The sequence below is a fragment of the Mauremys reevesii genome, linkage group 1, assembly GCF_016161935.1.
Source record: "Mauremys reevesii isolate NIE-2019 linkage group 1, ASM1616193v1, whole genome shotgun sequence".
In the NCBI taxonomy this organism is placed as follows: domain Eukaryota; kingdom Metazoa; phylum Chordata; order Testudines; family Geoemydidae; genus Mauremys; species Mauremys reevesii.
This window is the reverse complement of record NC_052623.1, coordinates 108981806-109000730: the sequence shown is the minus strand read 5'-3', so window position 1 is coordinate 109000730 and position 18925 is coordinate 108981806. Positions and strand designations below refer to the sequence as shown.

At 41.3% G+C, this 18925-nt stretch overlaps 1 protein-coding gene and 1 long non-coding RNA gene across 2 annotated transcripts in view; one reads left to right on the top strand and one right to left on the bottom strand.

Moving 5' to 3' along the window:
- Positions 1-18925, top strand: part of FAM155A (family with sequence similarity 155 member A) — a 772046-nt gene that overhangs the window by 472699 nt on the left and 280422 nt on the right. The window lies entirely within an intron of this gene.
- LOC120393786 lies at positions 5580-12040 on the bottom strand. Its single transcript, XR_005592121.1, has 3 exons — positions 11904-12040; positions 7980-8119; positions 5580-7350 (listed from the first exon to the last, which is right to left on the bottom strand). It is a non-coding gene; the product is annotated as an uncharacterized LOC120393786 (long non-coding RNA).

Genomic DNA, 18925 nt, shown 5'->3' with positions numbered 1-18925 from the left:
TGGGAGCGGCAGGGGCGGCCCCGGGGTTTGTCAGGGGACAGGTAGGGGGTGGGGTTCTAGGGGGGAAGTTGAGGGGGTGTCTCAGGAGGGGGCAGTTGGGGACAAGGAGAAGGGAGGCTTAGATAGGGGGTGGGATCCCAAGGGGCAGTTAGGGGCAGGGGTCCCAGGAGGGGGTGATCAGGGGACAGGGAGCGGGGGGCGGGTTGGATGGGTTGGGGTTTCTGTGGGGGGCAGTTGGAGGGAGTGGATGGTGGCAGGGTGGGGGCTTCCCTCCCTCCTCGTGGAGTGTCCTGTTTTTTTGAATGTTAAAATATGGTCTCCCTACCAGTCACAGCACTCACAGCGCGCTGCCGCATGAGGTCCCCCTCCTTCCTTTCCAGTTGGTAGTGGCCAAGGGAATGCTGGGAAATGTAGTTCTTTCCCTGCTCCAGAGCTGGCTCTATAGGCAGGGACCTAACCAAGGAACTACAGCTCCCAGAGCCCCCTGTTGATGCTCAGCTTCCCTGCTGCCCCTGCAAATGGGCTGCCCCAAGCAGGTGCTTGCTTTGCTGGTGCCTAGAGCCGCCCCTGCTTTTATACTCCTATAGCACTTGGAGCATGCCCAGTACGAACGAGGCAGGACTTCCTCCATCAGAGCTACTGGTCTGATGCTGCTGGGGCTAGTGCGGGACGGGGCTGCCCCGTCACAGATGCCCCAAAGAATGTGGAATTTATACCTCTTCTAGGGAAAAAAAAACCCTCTGTGTTTAATGTAACTCTGGATGGTTTCATTTGCCATATAAATATTTAATCCATTTTGAATACCATTAAGCTGCTGGTTCTAACTAGATCCTGCGGCCATGACTTTCAGTTAGGTTAAGCATTGATATCATCTCAGTAGATCCTCAATTTGGACTAGAATGGGAATCTCTGAAACTCAGAAAGAAAGTAAAATTTCAGCTGCTTTCCACATTTGATGATCTCATGCACACCTAATAACTTTTCTTTGATCATTATTAATTATAATACTCAGACAAAACTCCCATTGTCTGAGTAAAAAAGAGTCTAATTATTATTTATATGATACCTTATTATATGGGTGTGTTTTGTGCCCAACAATTCATAGTTCCTATCCCAAATAAGTCAATCTAAAGGCATGAGAAAGAACAATTCATAGTTCCTAGCCCAAATAAGTCAATCGAAAGGCATCTAAAACAATACAAAACATGACACAGAAGTTGTCTCAACAATAGTCTTCAGTTTTGTATTCACATCAACCAGTTTGCAGGTATATTCTAGCAAATCATCTATCAAATATCTTCTCATGGAAAAAGTCCCATTAAAAACAATATTAGGCTATAAATAGTGACGAACTGTTTTGAGTGGTCAAATCAGCAGCTGTCAAATCGGTACATACAAACAATAATTAATCTTTTGTCTTGATCATCTATTCTTCTGCCTACTAAAAATCATTTATTCAAAACTTAGTAAGCAGAGAGACACAGAATTGTAACTTTACTAAAACATCATCTTGGTGTAGGCTAATCAGTTTGTTGAATGTAGACTATTTAGAATTTTGGTTCAGTCTCTATCAATGCAAACAGCTAGTTCTGTCCACGGATCTAAACAATTAGAAGGACTAGTAGCGACACAAAACAGTAGCCTGGACCAAAATGAACATAACATTTATTTTTTGAGAAAACATATAACATGAAAATGAAACAATATTTTAAAACAAATTTGCAAAAGTTGTTTGAATGATAAAGATTTTGCTAGAAAATCCATAATTTAATTTATTTTTCAGTCATTTATAATTTAGCCATTAAAATGTATCCCAGATAAGACAGGTCTATTTAATCTATATGTCCGTCTTAAGTCAAAGCATTGGATATCAGACTGGGTCTCCTATGACCATTTACAATGTGACTCCCACTCCAAAGGGAAAGTTTGATATGTGACCATCTCCCCTTTCACTTGTTCTAAACTGCTCTGTAATTAGGGTTGCCAACTCTGAATGAAGCTATTTTGGGAGATTTTTTTTCCCAACATGACAATGTCATTTTCCTAAAATATCCTATTAAAAGAAATGGCCATCTACCGAGAGGGGAAAAAAACATGGAATGGGTTAGAATCACTGCCTGGGCTTCCAGCCAAACACAGACCATAGTGTTTGATGTCAATAAGTCCATCTGGAGGTGGGGTGCAATGGGACAAACTTATTCCTTAGGAAGCTTGTGGGTGGCTATGGCAGCCCACATAATTGAGTGTGACTGGCATGGAAAGAGCAAGGAAAGAGACACCCAAAATCTTCTGTTCTACATAGGTTCTTACACTGGTCTTGTCAGCGTGGTATCTGAGTGAATGCTATAAGCTTTATGGCTAATATCCTCTTCCCAGGGAGAGAATTTTGTCTACAGTATAGTGTTTCGTTTTGGTAGGGTTTTTTTATTATTATTATTATTTTGTATACACTGCGATGTGTTTTTGTTTGAGAAAGCAAGGTCAAAGACTCACCCTTTGAAGTGGAAGGTGGTTAGGGTTGCTATGCTCCTTAGTTCCTGTTAGAATTTGTTCCACAATCTAGATACTACTCCTGAGAAAGCTCTGGCTATGTCTAGACTGCCCCGCAGTTTGGCCTACAGGAGTGTGAATTGGAGTGTGCACCAAAGTGCTGTGCTGTAACTCTCCCATGTGGATGCTGTGGCGTGAACTAAAAGGTTCCTAGTTCACATGAATGTGATCTTGTTTGAAAATGTGAAATAGGAACCTTTTAGTTTGTGCCCACAGCATCCCTGGGGGGAGCTACAGAGCAGCACTTTGGTGTGCACTCCTTTTCACTCCTGGAGTCTAAACTGTGGGGCAGTGTACACAAGCCGTCTGTCTGCTGCACAGGTGGCTTTTACTCTTGTGAAAGAAAGTTGTGCTTCTGGGGAGTATCCACTAGCAAGGCTTCTGAGGAGCCCCACATGTCTTTAAATCTGCATTCTGCTGACAGATGGTGGTTGTGAGAATGCTGCCTGCCTTCCTCAGATGGTGAATTCCTGCTCAGGCGTGGGCATAGGGGAATGATATAAAGTGTATACACACATACTGTGCATTATCTATCTATCTAGTGAGGAAAAATATATTTTAGTGGTTTACGAGTTGAAAAAACCCATTACTATTAGTATTTTATTCTGTATTGTGGCAACACCTAGGGACCCCAATCATATACCTGGGCCTCTTTGTGCTAGGTACTGTACAACATATAATAAAAAAGCAGTCCCTGTCCCAAGGAGCTTACTCTCACTAAGGGTAAAAAACCACACCCTTTTCTTTTTGGTTTTTTAAAATGTTGCACTCTTGAAAAACACCTCACTGAGATCGCTTAAAATGAAGTCCTCTTGTTTCTGCACACAGCTAGTACATCACTGGAAACAGCAGTGTAAGTTTTCCCACTCTGACCTGCCAAGGTACTTTCTTGCAAGGACTAAATTTAAGGATGATAGGTAATTCAGTCTCCACACAGCGAGCCATTCCTTGGCTTCTTTTCTGAGACTGACAACAAGAGTGTCTGCTACAACTAACTGTGGCAATGATTTTTGTGATGAAAATACCTAACAACCAGGAACAGGACGGAGACCAACAGTTTTTTCACATAGGCCATCAGATAGCTATTAGAGGGCAATTTTTTGGTCACTGTCACCTGAGTCAGTTCAAACCAGGGATTAGAACAGAAAGGCACCCTTATCACATTCCATTACCAATCTCAACGGTCATCCTTTCTAATATCGTTTAGTATATGAAAGGCCTGATCCTGAAACTCCCTCATGTAAAATTCTTCTTATTTTACTTTAAATATATTACAATTTACTGATCCATATAACAATAAATTGTTATGCTTTCCAAAGATCTAAGAATGCTTTTTAAAATGGAGTAAATATCACAATATGGCATCCTGGTGTATTGTATCAGTAATCTACATTTTTTAGAAAAAACATAGTATCTACAATCTTGTAAATTATTTGTAAAAACTTATCTCAATATATGTATAGCCATAAATACCTATGGACACTAGGTCTTGGTGCCCTGCATGAAGTGTTATAGTTTGTCATATAATGAATGCATAGTATAAACAAGTATATATTTAGATGATTAATCACAACAGATTTGAAGTGTTATGAGTCAATAATAAGCAGCTGAATTGCTCAATAATTGTGCATCTGTAATCACAATAATTCTTATGAACCATTTTGTAAATATGAGCTAATCCTGGTCCCAGTTTAGCGAAGTGTTTATGCACATGTGTAATTTTATGCATCTGGCTGAAACCACAAAGGATTTTTGTTAGAATCAGGCTCTTTGATTTTAAACATTTCTGGAAACATAAACCATATTGTGCTAATATAGCTACACATCCAAGAAATGGTCTTTGCTTGCTTGATTTGTCTCTCTGATAGGACCACTATGTGGTGGAGATTATCCAAAGGATAAGGTTGAGATAATATTGAGTTCCTATCATGAACATATAGGAAATGTGGAGGTTATGATATCATCTTAAATATAGGATTTTGATGAACCTTTCCCCATCTCCCATTAAATCAAAAAGGTGTCCTGGCATTGATGTCAAGGAAAACAGGGGCAGGCCTTTAGTTTCTGTAGTGACTATAAAAGCAGTATGGCTCTGTGACAGAATGCTGAGCTCCGACAGGTGGGTCCACAAGCTGATCCCTGTAGCTTCAGGTAGTTTCCCCATTGATGGCTGATTGAGCAATTAGCTAATCAGAAGAAGAGGCTGGGGGAGGTAAGGAACTAATTAGCTCTACTTGTTTTGGGTTTTTTTAATTTTCAATTGTGGGAAATTATAGGGGGTGTTAAGCAATAACCATTTAGATTCAAAAAGTTTGTTAAAACACAAATTGTCAACATCCATGTAAATAACCCTACATTAAACTCTAAATTTTTAAACAGCATTTTTAATTTGCCTATCTGTAACTTTGATTATTATCAATGGAAATATTTTTTCAGTTTGTGTATACTGTGAAATTGACATTCACTGACATTTACCAATAAAAATCTATTTCTTCCAAACCTACCTATAAAGCACTGCTTCCTGAAACAGTCATTGATTTATAACTGGTTAGTTGTTGTTATATGATCACAATAAATTAACAACATTGTGGGTTATTACTCTGCCATGATTTATCTCAACCATCAGAGATGTTATTTATCTTTTCAATGTAGGCTTTATATCTCAGAATATTTTTTTCTTCAGATGAAGAGTTATCACACAGTTACTTTTTGCAATAGTTCAGTACTATTTTATTTGCTGCATTTATGAGAACATTCTACCAAATCCAAGTTATCTGAGTTAAATATAACACATCTTTCCCTTGCAGCCTGTTAGATAGAATGACATATAATATTATTTTATTGACATCAGTGTAATATTAAGAGTTGAAGAAAAGAACTTGTATAGTAGGCTAAAGTCAGAAAAATAGTTTGTTTTTTAACCAAAGCATATGTTTCCCACTACTGTTGCTTTAATTGTGGGCCAGAATTTTATAGCAGTAGGGTTCAAAGCATGAATAACAAAATTCACAAGCCTTAAACTGTGGGTTTTCACGTTTTATTTTGATATTGCATAAGAAGTCATGCTTCAGCAAAAACCTTCTGGAATATTGTGGGATTTTGCTTGAAAATGGGACTTTACAAAACAACACATATTTTAGGGGTTTACCTTTTAAAGGGCCATTTCTTGAAATTTCATGTGAACCTAGATCAGTTTATATATCAAATTAATGAAAATTTGAAATTTCACCTTTTAAGTGAAAATCACCATGTACATGGCCTTTTTGGAAAAGCAATATTTTGTTTTGCAAAGTTTCATGAAGATCTGTTAACTAGTTTCTCATAGCACAGTGGAATGTATGATTGTTTGAAGTTCTCGCATCAGATATTTGATAGCGGGGGATATTTAAAGCTAAAAATGCTGTTTGCATATTAGCATGGGAGCTTTTTTGTTGTTATCCCAAGTTACTTCCCAGCAGAGGCTGAGTTTATAATGCAGATTGCTGTAGAAACTGATTAGTGTGATCACAAGCTTCCAGAGCAGGTCTATTGGCTGGAGGAAAGAGAGAGTCTCCCATTCAAATATCATCCTTTTCCTCACACAGCTTTTGGGCAGCAGGCCAGGAGATAACAGGAAGTAGAGGTTAGAAGATAATTTCTTGTTATTTATTTCATTGTATTATAAATACACAATGAACATTGGGAAAGGCAGATATATACAATATACCAATTACTGTAATAAGTAAGAGTATGAGTTCATAATAGAAAAGTAAATCAGATAATACAGAGGATCAGGTTAATCTGTGCACAAAACACAACTCAGATTATTGGCAAAAACTTGAAGCAAAATACAGAAAGATTGGCATAATCCATAAACCCCTTCCCTGACCACAAAAAAGTTTCAAGCACAGCTGGTTTTAGCCACTGGGTGTGTCCTCAGTGAAACATATGGCCTAGAATCTTGGTGGTGGCTAAAACGTGAACATGGAAAGGGTGGTGCTTTAAGGCACTCTGGTTACACCCATGATCATTGACCAATGTGCATCAAATCAGTCCTCCTGCAAAAGGGCAGCCTGAAGGCAATTCTAAATTATACAGACTACCAGTGGTCTCAATGGGCTGATATAGCAGCTGAAGTGCAGGAAGTGTTGCCATTGCCTATTGGGTCATGACCAGCGCAGGGATTGTCATACTGTGGGATTTCACTGCCCTTGACCTTTAATGCAGTTTTATGCAGGAAGCATAGGCGCCGACTCCGTGGGTGCTCCAGGGCTGGAACACCCATAGGGAAAAAAATAGCTGTTCGGCAGGCCCCGCCGATCAGCACGTCTCCCTCCCAATCCCCCCAGTGCCTCCTGCCCACTGCTGATCAACTGTTCAGTGGTGGGTGAGAGGAGCGGGGGCAAGAAGAGGCAGGGTGGGGTGGGGCCTCTGGAGGAGGGGAAAGGATGGGGGCAGGAACAGGCAGAGTGAGGGTTGGGCTTTGAGGGAAGGGGCAGAATGGGGACAGGGCCTTTGGGCAGAGTGGTGGTGGAGCACCCCTGAGGAAAGCTGAAAGTCGGCACCTGTGGCAAGACGCATGGTGCAACACATTCCAAATGCAGGGGAGCATCTATGCCTATTACCCTGAATGCTCCCTGACAATATATTGTATTTTTTTAACAAGTTCTTTACCAGTAGAATTTCCGTCTTCGTTTGGAGGACATTAGTCTTGAGGCAAATGCTTTTTCATTTTATGTAAGTCCATAAAACTGTGTCTTTCCAAACTCTGACATGACACCTGCCACATGGGATTGCGGGTCATAGATTCCTTTAAACTCACTGAAGGAAGAAAAGGTAGAAATAAGCTGGGAGTTTATGGGTATTTCTTCTTACCACACTCAGGAGAAAATAAAAGCTCCATTAATATCTATTCAGATCAACATTGCCCATTCCAAGTCCCCAGTTTTATTAACAAGCACTTGCCAGAACTGATTCCTAGCTGAACTGCTTGCCTGGGGCTGGATTCCAACTTTATAGTCACTTGGTTCCTTTTGGCTTCAACCAATCAACCTGTTTAGCAGTGAGAGTAATTAAACGACTTGCCATGGGATCGCACCATCCCTTAAAGTCTTTAAATCAAAGCTGGATATGTTCTCTAAAAGATATGCTTTAACTTAACTAGCAGTTATGGGTTTGATGCAGGAATTACCTGGCCAAGTTCTATGGCCTCTATTATACACTAGGCTTATGATCATGGCATTACAATGATGATCTGGTCTTAGGAGTTACGATTCTATGAATGTTTTCAACCTCCCCCTACTTGTTTGTTTGAGTTATCCTTTACAATGAATTTGCAGCAGTGGCCAGGAGGGAAATATAAAGCCACACATACCAGCCACCCACAAACGTACATAAATGTCAAAGAAGAATTAAAACCAACCAAAGAAATTCAATTAGCTAGTACATACCAGTTCCCCCATTCCTCTCAGTGGAGAGTCGAAGTGCTGCATTCCTGACACCTTGTGATGCTGTGTGCTGCTCCAGATCAGCTGCTCTCATCTGATCCAGGATGGCTTCCTTCAACAAATATTCCTGCCTTTTCTCCGAGCTGAAGGAAATTCAGAATAAAAATATTCCCCGGAGGTAGAGAAGAATGCTCATGTTTCTTTTGTAGTAAAAGTATTTACACTGCAAATAGAGCTCCGATTGCAGCTGGCACAGGTAACAATATTAGTGACGACACAGTGGAATGAGCTTCAACATGGGCTCTCTGCCCCCTTATAGCCCTGCTTGAGGCACCGGTGGCTGGCGGCGCTACAGCCACGCTTCCTGGCTGCAGCTGGGCCCCGCTACCACCATGCAGCACAGAGCACCAGGTCAGGCCGGGCTCTGCAGCTGCACTGCCCCAGGAGCTCACAGCCCCGCCGCCCAGAGCGAGCTGAGGCTTCAGGGGAGGAGGGCCAGGGGCTAGTCTCCTGGGCCAGGAGCTTGGAGGCCAGGCAGGACGGTCCCGTGGGCCGGATGTGGCCCACAAGCCGTAGTTTGCCCACCGCTGAACTAGATTACAGTTAGCATGGGTATGCCTACCTATCCTGCAATCACATGTTCATTTGTGGTGTAGACACACCCTTGGAGGAAGGAGGAAACCTGCCTTGCAGTGTGCACAGCACAGTTATTTATCCTTTATCTTTCTATTTGAGGCTTCATATATGGTTTCAGTCAAAATCAGTCTGTCTCTTGGGCTGTCTCAGCCTCAGTGGTGGATTGTGCCAATACACAAACAAGAGCAGTGAGAATAGAAAAGCCTGTTTTGGTGGAGTTTTACGGATTTTGTAAAAAATAGGATATTTTTATAATGTGAATAAACACTGGACATAGTTTGGGCTTTCCTCACCCTTGTTTTGAGTCACTCTTTTTTTTTTTATTATGGCATTTACAAGGTATATGTAAATCATCACTATACTCACTTTGCACATAAGTTGTACCCTGCTCCCCATATCTGTCTGTAGAGCCCTGCACGGATACAAAATTTGTATCCTCATCTGATCTGCAAACATCGATATAAAGTGGATATCTGCAGATTTGCAGGGCTCTTTCTGTTTTTTTCTTTTTTAGGCTCCAGTCCTGCAAGTGCATAGTTTATGCAAAAATTATGCAAGTGCATGGTTAGAGTAGAAGTTGATTCCAGTGGCACTATTAACAGTGCATAAAGTTAAGTACATGTACAATAGAATCTGAGTTACAGGTCAGTTACGAACTGACCTGTCAACCACGCACCTCATTTGGAACCGGAAGTACGCAATCAAGCAGAAGCAGAGACACTACTCCCTTCCCCCCCGCCCCAAGCAAATACAGTGAAGTATTGTGCTAAACATAAACTACTAAAAAATAAAAGGAAAGCAGCATTTTTCTTATGCATAGTCAATTTTCAAAGCTGTATTAAGTCAATGTTCAGTTATAAACTTTTTGAAAGGACTACCATAACATTTTCTTCAGACTTACGGACATTTCAGACTTATGAACAACCTTCATTTCCAAGGTATTCGTAACTCTGAGGTTCTACTGTAAGTCTTTTCAGGATCAAGGACTTAGATTGTAATCTCCCTAACTGGGCAGTGACAGTCTCTTATTGCATGATGGGTTTTAGTTAAACTGACAAAACATCACAAAACTGGTGTTTTTTTAATAGTTGCTTAGAGAATCCTGGTCAAAAAACCTTGCCATTCATTCAATTGTTAATTTTAGCCATGCTGCCAGTGTGAGCCATCAGATTCATCTAAACGTGTTTCAGCATGCCCATTTATGGCTCAGTCTTACTGACCCTTACTTGCAAGAACACTGCCATTGAGTTCAATGGGACTACTTGCACAAAGAAGTTGTATCCTCATCTGTTGGTGTTGGTCCTGCTTTGAGCAGGGGATTGGACTAGATCAGGGGTCGGCAACCTTTCAGAAGTGCTGAGCCGAGTCTTCATTCATTCACTCTAATTTAAGGTTTCACGTGCCATTTTAACGTTCTTAGAAGGTCTCTTTCTATATGTCTATAATATATAACTAAACTATTGTTGCATATAAAGTAAATAAGGTTTTTAAAATGTTTAAGAAGCTTTATTTAAAATTAAATAAAATGCAGAGCCCCTCAGACCAGTGGCCAGGACCCAGGCAGTGTAAGTGCCACTGAAAATCAGCTCGTGTGTCGCCTTCAGCACCCGTGCCATAGGTTGCCTACCCCTGGACTAGATGATCTCCTGAGGTCGCTTCCAACCCTAATATTCTATGATTCTAAGCTGAAAGTTTGCAAGCTCATGGCTTCAGTTTATACACTCAAGACTCATTTTTTAAATATGGTAGTGGAGATCCCCATGTAAACTCTCTGTGTAAACATGCACCCATATCTGCACATGCAAAACTTGCTTTTATATACAAACCCACTTTTCAGTACCCCCTGTATCCTGTGTTCTCAATAACTAATATCTGATGTTTCAGAGCCCAATGCTATTAAAAACTTTTTCCACATGCAAATCAAATAAATAAGTGCCAAGTGGTACTTATGGGTGTAAAGTACCTTCTATGAGTGCAATTACCACATTCTCTAATAATCTGACATTAAAATCAGTTATTTTTATAGATAATTATAAGAGAAAAGTAGAATTAGCAAAATAATTGAAAATAACAAATATTTTTGCTTTATGTACAGATATGTAATTAAATACATTAGTGAGCTTAGTCTTATATAAAAATCTTTGTAGTTTTAAGAACCGAGAAAAAGCCTTAATATAAACACTTGATTGAAGATTGCTTTTTAAAAAAAATATATTTTACATGGATGTCTAAAAAACAAACAGACCAAATTAAAATACATAAGCTATTATTTCTTTGAATATTGTTGAAAATCTAATTCACAGAAGACATTTTAAAGTGCATTGCATTTTTGTATTCTATAGTCTGGATGGTTCTGTACTTCACACTTAATGTAGTGGAGCCTGATGCTCCAAACTGGACTGTATTCAAGAGATTTGGGTCAGTTGCTATGTGACCTTGGGCAAGTCACTTAAACTCTCTGAAAAGGTAAATCTTTCATCAGTAAAATGGAGGAGAATGCTTCCTTTCTCCCACTCTTTGACTTGTCTACTCTAAATTGTAAGCTTTGTGGAGCACAGGCTGTCTTACTCTGGGCTTGTGTAGTGCCTAGCAAAATGGGCTCACTATCTCAGTTGAGGTCTCTAGGTGCTATCATAATATAAATAAATAATCTATTGCTTAAATTGTGGCTGGGCCATGAGATCTGTGAGTAGGGAATCCACTGTTTATACTTCCCCAGAAGCAGACTGGATCCCTTCTTGCTCAATGTGTGGACTTACTCTGTACCAATCATAGAATATCAGGGTTAGAAGGAGCCTCAGGAGATCATCTAGTCCAACCTCCTGCTCAAAGCAAGACCAATCCCCAATTAAATCATCCAATTGATTTTTGTTCTGTATTTAAGCCCCCTTAAAGTTTGAGCTTACAACCCTGGGTTTAGGAGGCCAATGCTCAAACCGCTGAGCTATCCCTTCCCCCTCTGCTAACACACTTTGGATAGAGTATTCAGGCAAGGCTCCACCTATTTACTGCCTACCAGTGCAGGAGGGGAAATAGCTATTTTGTGGAAGTTTTTTTTCCCCACCTCTGCTTCTACCCAGGGCTGGTGCAAGGATATTTTGCACCCTAGGCAAAACTTCCACCTTGCACTCCCCACCCCTTCCCCTCCCCCCGGAACATTGCTTATTATAAACTTTCAAAAATGAATACTTCATAATGTGGCATTGTTCATTAGAATTAATACACATTCGGCTTGAAAATTTATTAATTTCATTATTTAGACTACATATTTAATGAAAATAAATGAATAACCTGACAGGGTGTGGGGCTGGCTGGCTTCGGGCAGGGCAGGGGATGCGGAGCTGGTTGAAGATGGGGTGCGGAGTTGGCTGGAGATGGGCGTGTGAGGTTGGCTGGCTTTGGGCATGGGGGTGCAGCAGGGGCTGGCTGGAGACAGGGAGTGCGAGGCTGGCTGTGGGCAGGGCAAGGGATGCACAGGGGCTGGCTGCGGGCAGGGGGTGTGGGGCTGGAGGCAGGGCAGGGGGGTGCGGATAGGGCAGGGAGTGCAGGCAGGGGGTGCAGCAGGGGCTGGCTGCAGGCAGGGTGGTGGGTACCAGGGCCGTCCCTAGATATTCTGAGGCCCTACGCCACCCCCCACGGGGGGTGGGGGTGGTGCCCCAGGCTTCCGGGGGGCGGGGTGGGAGTGGGGAGGCCCCAGGCTTCCGTGGGAGGAGGGGGGAACCACCCCCCCAGCACTCACCAGCAGCACAGATGGGGCCGGGGTCTCTGCTCTCCCCCCTGCCGGTGAGCACAGGCCTGGCCCTGCTGCAGAGCTCGGGGGAGTGGGGAGCGGGCGGGGCTGAGCAGGGGCTGGGGCCCTGGGGCAGAGCCAGAGCAGCAGGGAGCAGCACAGCACCCTCAGTGGCTGGAAAAGGAATGACATCACTTCCTGGCTGGCCGGAGCTGATCAAAGCCGCAGCACCACCTTGCATAGTGGCGGCAAGAGGGTTACACGTTTAGCCGGCGCCGGGTGAGCATCCCAGACATTTTGGGCACCGCTTTTTGGCACCCTCAAATCTTGGTGCCATAGGCGGCTGCCTAGTTTGCCTAGTGGCTGCACCAGCCCTGCCTCTACCTGTGGTGCAGGACAGTAAGGGGCATACCATTTTTTCCCTGCGCAGGCAAGCATGGCAGGCCATGATCTGACCCACGAGTAATGACATTTCATCCATTTTGTGTATGTGTAAATGATTACACCATGCACAAGGTAATCTACACCTACAGTATGCAACATTGACTTGAGTTATGATCACAGATGGTGGAAGGAATTAAGTGACCTACCTGCCATTTCAAAATAGGTCACGTTAGTCAAAAGGCACTGATTCCATTAGCCAGGATAATTCATGCTAATCTACAATAATGTTCTCATATTGTCTTGGGAAATTGGAAAAAAATAACTCTGGTCATCACTTCAGAAGATGACTGGACTCCATTGTTGCTAAGTGGGTAAGGATGGAGTACACTTTACAGTAATACAACCATGTACTGCATGTGGAGAAAAAAACATAGATTTTTCAGAAGATAAATATTTAGCCATTTCACTGGTCTATGCAAAGGGGGTGGTGTAGGTAGCTTCAGGTTAATGCTCGAGTTTGTCACTTCTTAAGACGTGAATTCAAATAGTTCAGACTGGAAAATGATTCTGGTAGAGTCCTCAAAGCTCCAGTTCATACACACCAGGTAATCACCACTGAAATGTCCATTATTGGTAACTTCTGCTCAAGAGAGGTTCAGGACTTCAAAAAGCAGGGATCATGTATGTGCTAGGACTAGCATACATGGTCGGGCATGGGAGAGCTTGCATTGTTCATGCCTGCACTATATCTGTTCTAAGCCAACATCATTTCTTCTGCTTTCACTCATAGATGAATAAATTAAATACATTTCAACAACAGATAAATCTCTGCATTTATTTTATGTAATTTAAAGTTTTTTCTGAGAACAACTTGCAAAAGAATTATAATTTGTGATCCTTATTAATGTTTAGATTCCAAGGCAAGAAGGGACCACTGTGATCCTTTAGTCTGGCCTGTGTTATGCAGGAGGTTAGAACTTTCCCAAAATAATTCCTAGAGCAGATCTTTTAGGAAAAAAAACAAACATCCAATCTCAATTTAATATAGTCAGTGATGGAGAATCCACCATGACACCCAATTGGTTGATCCAATGGTTAATTACTCTCAATGTTGAAAATTTATACTTTATTTCCAGTCTGAATTTGTCCTCTTCAGCTTACAGTCATTGGATCATATTATTCCTTTCTCTGCTAAGTTTGAAGACCTCATTATTAAATATTTGTACCCTATGTTGGTACTTAAACTGTAAGCAAGTCACCCTTTAATCCTATATTTGTTAGATTCAAGGATACCAGTCTATTTAGCTTATCACTATATGTCATTCTCATGGGTCTTCTCTGAACCCTTTCCAATTTATCAATCTCCTTCTTGAATTGCAGCACCAGAACTGGACACAATATTCCAGCAGTGATCACACCAGTTCCAAATACAGAGGTAAAATAACCTACTTGAGATTTCCTTCTTTAGGCATCCAGGATTGCATTAACCCTTTTGGCCACAGCATCACTCTGGGAGCTTGTGGTCGGCTGATTATCCACTTTGACACCCAAACTTTTTCAGTCACTGATTCCCAATATAACCCTGCATCCTGTACATATGGTCTACATCCTATATTCCTAGATGTATACATTTAAATTTAGCTATGTTAAAGTGCATGTTTACTTGTGCTCAGCTTACAAAGCAATCCAGATCACTGTGTTTCAGTGACTTGTCCTCTTTGTTATTTACTATTCCTCCTAGTTTGTGTCATTTGCAAATTTTGTTTTCTTCCACATCATTAGTACAAATGTTAGATAGCATGAACCCAAGAACCAAGACCCCATTAGAAACACACCTGTTTGATGATTCCCCATTTACAATTACATATTGAGACCTATCAGTTAGTCCGTTTTTACTCCATTTCATGTGTGCCATGTTAATTTTATATCTTTCTAGTTTTTTTAAATCAAAATGTCATGTGGTACCAAGTCAATGCCTTAAAGAAATCTAACTATATTACATCAACACTATTAATGGAAAAGAGACATAGAACTCTTGGAACCTGAGTTGGGGATAGACACGGAATATGGCATATTGGCTTAATGGCATGTTCCTCCTTGTCATCGTTGTGCACTCTTCACCCTCCCTCTGCCTCTTGCATAAGTCTTCCACCTAGATCAGGCTCCACAGGTGAGAAGGATGAAAACCAAGGTTTGTAGGAAGACGATTTCTATTGCATTCAGTCAATGTTATCTTATACACTCTCCCACTCTGCAGTCTGAACCATGCATTCCGTGCCCTGGAATCTGGGATTTCCCATGAGGCAGGAAGATCTGTTATCTCTGAATTGCTTCCTACAGGAAGCTTTAGACTTTAGTGGATACAAGAGGGCAACAAGTTCCATGGGCCAACCCCCCTGCCTTATTCTAGAAGGGGCAAATCTTGCTTCTCCCCACTTGAATAGAGAACAATCAGTCATAGTAAACATATGTTTCCAGTGCTTTGCACAGGAATAATCCACATAGGATATGATTTGATCCAAAATATTTATGACCAGCAGTGCATGGCCTGAAAAACCAACCTTCCTTATTCACTATGCATATATGAGTATGTGATGGTGCCTTCTAGTGTCTGCCCCAATGAAAGCTTAGAAATGTTAGTTTGCCCTGGATGCCAGCCAAGCTCTCCCCATCCTGCAACTATAAATTACACAAGTTTTCAACTAAGAGAGAAGAACAAAAGAACTACTCATTACTTTCACTGTATTACTCCCAGTCCCTATGACCATGAGGAAAACAGACTTAATGCAGCTGTAGGCAGTAGTAGTTCCCTTGTGCAGTCATGGGTGGGAGATTTAATAGTCTTTGGGATATTTTCTAGATAAGATTTGGATTTTTTTTTCTTAAATCTGCAAAGTGCTACACTGAAGCCATTCCATCTCCATGAGCTGCTCTGAGTCACCTTTTCTCCCCCTCTTGATTACTTATTTTATTTTCTTTTTAATCTTCAGGAACCAAGCCCCCCTTTCTGCCCTCTCTTGCTGACAACAGAGGTGTCAACCAGCAAAAATCCATCACGTCCCCCTTTAAATCTTTTACAGCAGCCTGACACTCATTAAGAGTCAAAAACAAAATGTGTTAGGATGTTCTAGGATTCCCACAAGATCCTCCTCCTTAAGACTCACCTCATTGGTATTTCCCTGAACATCCCTTGACATTGTCTTACGTAACAATATATGGCAGCATTTCAATTAATGACATCCCTTCCTGTAAAGATATGCAGAGCCATCTCCAGAAGGCAATCTGCTGTTAAGCAACAACTTCAAAGCTTCCCCAGGGTTTCTAAAACAATTTTACTTGACCTTTAGTTAAAGACCCAACTCTTCTAGGAAACAGATTTTGCTGCTCTCTTGGGTGGCTGCTGAAGAAAGCTTTCACTCTGTTTTATATTTACAATCCTTGACATAAGGCTGTAAAATACAAGGCTGTAAAGGCTTATAATTTATTTGGAGACATCAAGAACTCATGTATTATATTTGTATTTACTTTAAATACCATGAATCAAGATAAAGAATAGCTTATTTTAAGGTACGTGTGTAAGGAGAATTACACTGGAAACGATAAACCTCATATTAAGAAGACAACTCTCAAAATACTTAGAAGTTCAGTGCTTATTTCCTAAGGAATTATTCAGAATCTCTTCCATCCAGGATATACATGAGCAACAGAGATATAAATCTAGACTTGCAGATCATATGTTAAAATATACAGTCAAATGAACCCCTCGGAAGCTGTACTGGGAAGGTGACATTTCCAAGTGTGTACTGCTGCTATGTGTGGCAACACCTGACAAGTTTTTTTTCCCACAGTCATGTGTGGAAGAAAACAAATAGGGGTAAAGGCAGCTATCACATTTTACAGGTCTTTTAAAAATATAATGAAAGTTGTTACATCAGAACCAATGGTGTTAGGCTAATATTTTCAAACCTGGGTGGCTAGTATAGGCTCCTATTTCCATATTCAGGCACATAAGTAACAGTTGCCTGATTTACAGAATTACCCACTGAAGGTAGTGGAGCTAGAGGTGCTCAATAGAAAAACCAGGCCACGTTTACTTAAGTGCCTTTAATATGGAGATATTTTCAAGCCTAACTATAGCTGTAGCTTTTATGGCTTATGCCATTTGTAGCTGTAGAGTCCAAACTGAGATTTGAATTGTAGCCTGATCTATATATCATGAATAAATATTCCCAGTTATCACTTTGAAGGATGACAGGTTCTTGTCCGAAGATCAGGCCCAGTATTATTAAAATTATTATATAATTGGGAACTCCGATGTGCACAGGTGCAAACTCACACTGTAGGAACTCTTCTATATTTACAAACAAATTATTTATTAATACATTTAGCAAAGTCACACACTCTAACTCAGTAAAGGGGAGACAGAAATGATTGAGAAAGTACATCTGAATAGCCATACTCAGACCATCCCTTGCAGAAGAACTTCAAATGTTAGCCATTATATTCCTCATCACCATACCCTTCCTCATCTTCACCAGTGGCCATCATTCTGGCTCCTCCCAAAGGCTATATCTCACTCTCCTACTGCCCCAGGTTGGGATGCCACTTTTATAATATGTTATGCTGATGTTACCATGTCCAGTTAGAGGTTTTTCCCCTTTTCCTTATATGTATTTCCTTCTCTTACCAATGTTAAGGTGTCTTCTTCTATAGGTTAGGGTATTTATGATTTCACCCCATTATCATATGTCAGTTCGTTACCATGGCACTCTCGCAGTTGGATATTCCATCCAAAACCTTCAAGAAGAAGGTTGTCACTATCTGTGGGACTGTAGCCATTGTACGAAGGACAGAGACTATTCGACTTCTCCTTAGAGGGCACATCTGAACAAGCACTACCTTGGTGAATTGTGGATGTAACTTTGACATTATTTGATGCTTATTATGATACCAAATTGTATCACAACTTAAACATCAAAAAGGGTCACAGGCTACAAAGGAGCAGGATCCCAGGAGGGAGGGAAGATGACAAGAGACATCTAAAAGTAGAGATCACATTTCTGACATTTTGCTTACACAAAGGCTCAGGGAGAAAGGGATATGCTGAAGAGACAGCATATAATCTCTAGAAATGAGAGGTATTGTTTTATTTCTGTAACTGGTACCTATCCAGCTAGGGTGACCAGATAGCAAGTGTGAAAAATTAGGACGGGGTGGGGGGTAATAGGTGCCTATATAAGACAATGTCCCAAATATTTGGCACGGTCCCTATATTAAGCCCACCTTAGATGCATCTTAAGCCTAAACATGTTATTTTATTTTTGTTCTAATCTGATTTTCTCTCTCCACTCTTAAAAATGAAAGTTTTACTACATCCCCTGTGTTTTTACAATTGTTTGGCAACTTCATGTATGCTGTAACCCTCCTTTCAGCCTCTGAAATGAGGTTGTGAAGAAAGGGTGTCTACAGTCTACCCAGCTTGGGGTGCTCAGTCAAAAAGGAAAGAGAACCAAGGAATTGCTCTCCACAAAGTGTGCTGTAGTCCCTTCACATGTACAGGAAATGGCTAATAACCATGGAGAAAGACTGGACTAAAGTTCCTAGGATGACACTGCCTCCCAATCCTCGAGAGTAAGTGACACTTTGACATCTGTTTGTAATAAATAAAATGGAAAAATATAATGAGTCTTTATTGATTACTGTCCCTTTTAATCTGCTTAACCCTATTTTGCAACAGGTACTATTGACCTGGTCCAACTCAGATAGTATAAAATAACTTCCTCATATTAGCCTGTTCACTGGCATCCTCCCAAATACCAGGCTCAGCTCAGAAGTGATGGGTGAAGAAATGGTCATGCAAGCTAAAGGGGAACTCTGTAAGTGTGACTCCCTCATACTCCCTGTCACCTCACATATTTCTTCATTCCCTTCTCAATCTTCCTGTTCCAGGACTGGTAACCCTAGTGCTTTTTAGGAGTGGGGATTGTTCCTCCAGCTCCCCATCCAGCCTTTACCTCCTTCAGTAGCTCAGCCAATGGAGCAGCCGGCTGAGTGAAGAGCAGTGAGGCTACTTTGAGTGAGCGATTATATTTGGGAGCACTGTGGGTTTGAAGGATATGCATAGGGACAATTCTGGAACTTGCCCTATACTGGACATGCTGCAGACCCACCCCATTCCCTTGAGCTGCAAGGTAATGGT